This window comes from Taudactylus pleione, unplaced genomic scaffold (genome assembly GCF_031769625.1).
Source record: "Taudactylus pleione unplaced genomic scaffold, aTauple2 ptg001076l, whole genome shotgun sequence".
Taxonomy (NCBI): domain Eukaryota; kingdom Metazoa; phylum Chordata; class Amphibia; order Anura; family Myobatrachidae; genus Taudactylus; species Taudactylus pleione.
The window spans coordinates 36887-40869 of NW_028285477.1; the positions used below are offsets into that span (position 1 = coordinate 36887).

The following is a 3983-nucleotide window of genomic DNA, read 5'->3' on the forward strand; positions in this document are numbered from 1 at the left end:
TCTGTAGAGCCAGTTTGTGCAGGGACAGATTAATTGCCAGCTTGTTTTGTGAGGGCCCAAAGGAACCAATCATTTCAGCCACAGTCATGTGGCAGACCCTGTTGCTGAAATGATTGGTTTGTTAAAGTGTGCATGTCCTGTTTATAAAACATAAGGGTGGGTGAGAGGGCCCAAGGACAATTCCATCTTGCACCTCTTTTTGTTCTTTGCATTATGTACTCTTTGGGGGCCTAGTTTTTCAAACTGCCATCCTGTCTGCCTCTGCAGTGCCACTCCTAGATGGGCCACGTGTTTGTGCCACCCACTTGTGTCGCTTAGCATAGTCATCCAGCTACCTCAGTGCAAACTATTGGCCTAAAACAATATTGTGAAGTGTGAGGTGTTCAGAATAGACTGGAAATGAGTGGAAATGTTATTGAGGTTAATAATAGCATAGGAACAACAAAAAAAACAAATTCTGTGATTTTAGCTGTTTTTATGCTTTTTTTCAAAAAAACACAGATCAGACACCCAAAACCCAAAACAGAAAACATGGAATGGTGGTTTTGGCAAAACCAATCCAGATTCAAAACAAAGAGAAAGATCCAGATCCAAAACACAAAAAGTGGCCGGTGCACACCCCTAATATACACTAAGGAAAGGGTACCATGAAAGGGACCTGCCAGGCTTCTATTGGGGACAGATGTATTGTGACTTAGATGAGAAAGTAATAAGACACCACTGTAATTATACAGTTATATCAGGAGAGCCCGTTGAGTAGACTTTTTTATCTGAACATTTTTCTGGTGTTTCTTTAGTGGTAATTCCCCAACTTTGTTACAAGACAGCAAACTGTACACATATCTCTGGCACTGGGATGATGCGTAATAATAGATAAGAGGATCCAGACAACAACTGATGCTGCTAATACAGACAGACAGGGTGTAGACACTATACATGGTCGGATTAGTCTTCTCATGAAAATGCAGACAACCAATTAATAAGATGACATTTGTTGGCCCAAAGCAAAGTACAAACACACAAAGCACAGTCACCGTCAGAATCAAAGCTCGAGACCTCTTAAATGTGTTCTCCAGTTTGGAGGAGCTCAGGTTCCGGATGGTTCCGATGTAACAGGCAACTGTAATGATTAAAGGCAGGAAGAAGAAAACTGACACAAAAGTGATGAAATAGTAAAAGTAAAAGCTTTGCAGGTCACTAAGGTCCAGCACATCATAACAGGTGGTGATATCCAGTGCGGCAATGTATTGTGTTTGTTCTCTTATGAGAAGTGGTACAGTGCCAGCTATGGATATCACCCAGATGCAGGTACAGACCAGCCAAGCTCGGCTCATGGTGCGCCAGGAAAGAGACTGCAATGGATAAGCCACAGCCAGGAACCTGTCCACACTGATGCTAGTCATGAGCAGGATGGAGCAGTACATGTTGCAGTAGAACGCTGCGACGTAGAAGCGACACATCCCATCTCCAATCATCCAGTTATTCCCGGAGAAGCGATAAGCGATGTTGAAAGGCAGCAGAGTTGCGAAGAGCACATCAGCTACTGCCAGGTTCAGCATGTAGACCACCGCTGGCTTTGTGACCTTCATCTTGACCAGGAACATGATGATGGCCAGAACATTGAGCGGCAGAGCCACAACAAGCACCACAGTGGACACTGAAGGTACAAATACAGTCAGCAATTGGCCAGTAAGAATGGTTTTGGCTTCGTCTGGAATCGTGTGTTCTATTTTTTCAGGCATTATAATATTGGGATGTTGACTTAATGATAAGTTTCCGCCATTGGAGATTTTATCACCTTAAAATTAGGGAGGAAATGAAAACAGGTGTTAGTATGTACAGTAATATTTGCTAAGCATATACTGTTATTCTTAGTATATATAGAAAAATATGGTCAATGTAGATTCATTACTAATACAATATACAATAACAAGAAAAAAGTTATATGCATGAACTTTGAAGCATAGAGATGCATTTGACACAACAATCATTATCAGGGCCGTAGCTAGGGTAGTGCGGCCGGTGCCATCGCACAGGGCACCACAGGTCAGGGGGCGCTGTTTGGGCCTGTAAAATTTCTATTATTATCATTCTCACTTGTAACTTCCTCTTATTTCATCCCCAGCATCTCCTGGCCTTTCCTATCTCTTCCCTGGCCCTTCCCCATGAATCCATGGCCCTTTTTTGGATGCATTATGTCCCTTTGAAAAATGAGGGGGGTGCCAATGCTCTTTCTGGCACAGGGCACCAAAAAGTCTAGTTACAGCTCTGATCATTATAATCCAGTTTGACATGACCCACATATAACATTTATCTGAGGAAATGTGCTCCTTCCACTATATAACTCTCAGTCTGTGGCTTCCTGCTGCCTCCATTCCCCTCCTCACATCTTGTCACTGCCCCTGTCACATGCAGCCCTGACCTCACCGACACATCACTCATCTCCTGATATACTCTGTGCTGCTGGGGAACCTGCTCCTCCCACTATATAACTCTCAGTCTGTGGCTTCCTGCTGTCTCCATTCCCCTCCTCACATCTTGTCACTGCCCCTGTCACATGCAGTAATGTCCCACCTAATGCATCACCAAACTCCTGATATACTCTGTGCTGCTGGGGGACCCTGCTCCTCCCACTATATAACTCTCAGTCTGTGGCTTCCTGCTGCCTCCATTCCCCTCCTCACATCTCGTCACTGCCCCTGTCACATGCAGTAATGTCCCACCTAGTGCATCACCAAACTCCTGATATACTCTGTGCTTCTGGGCAGGGACACCAAGAGGGGGTAGTGAGTGCTTGCTGGAAGGGCCCAATGGGGGCCCAGGTCCACCATTCCCCACCTACCCTCACCTGTCAGCAGCAGCACTGAATGCATCCCCCTGGATCTGCTCCTGGCTAAGAAGAAAATCGTCTCTCCCCTTGCTGAACATGCAGTGTCATGGCAGATAATAGCTTCATTTTTATTTTTGGAAGGGGGTGTGTCCATGCCTCTTTGCATTAGGCTCTGCCTCCTTGCCATTACCTGGCCGTGGCCAGACCCTCTACAGCCCTGGTACTAGAGACCCTGCTCTTTCTACTGTATAAGTTTCAGTCTGTGGCTTCCTGCAGTCCTGTGCCTCCTGACTCAAGAGGAGTTGAGAATTCACTCCATAATGTATTCCATTTGACCACTAATTGTAACTGTTTTTGGAGACACTTAGGCCCGCATTCAATTTGAGGTGAAAAGTCTTTTGCTGGACTTTTTGTCATCATCACTGGTTTCCGGTGCGAAAAAGTATCGAGCGCATGCCTCCGTATCCCCGTATTCAATTTGAAATTGGTGAAAATGAGACCTGGCGAAACTGAAATCGGTGTAAAGTGCTGTCAGTTTTGGGGAAATCAGCCTGACACCCTCCAAAAGATGCTCTGACATTGGGGTTTACTATGGGTACCCCTGAATAGCCCTGCAAAAGCTATGTGGGGTTTTTGAATGGTCTCAATAGGTGTTTTCATTTAGCATCTTTGGGACAGTAGTGAAGAATAGATATTAGCAACTTTTTTTTGCCAAAATAAAATATTCCCATCAAATTTATGGTACATGAAAATGAGTGCAGCATATTTTAAATTTGCTTATATGTACTTTTAAAAAATGTGAAAAATCCACCTGCCGCAACCACTTGCAAACAAAAAAACACCTGGGGTGTACTTGGGGACCCCCCATGAGTCTGTTTAGCTAGTTTTTAAGTTTGTTCCCCAACTTTGTTTTTTTTTGCCCCCAAAACGAAAGTACTTTTTTGGGGTGTCCTAAGGTAATTTTTTATTTTTTTTTAAATTGACACAGATGACCTTTAGGGGACTGTTCAAGGGGAGCAGGTTAGTATTTAGAAATTTGCACCCCAAACCCCCAATTCTGCACTTTTCCTCGCCACATATTCAATGGGGATACTTTTTAGCCTATTACATTGCATTGCATTTTTGCACCGGCAAAAAGTCGGCCAAATTGAAT

General features: G+C 44.1%; 1 pseudogene; it reads right to left on the bottom strand.

Annotated features, from left to right (window-relative positions):
- Nucleotides 1-734: 734 nt before the first annotated feature.
- LOC148453862 (proteinase-activated receptor 1 pseudogene) lies at nt 735-1619 on the bottom strand (annotated as a pseudogene).
- Nucleotides 1620-3983: the final 2364 nt, after the last annotated feature.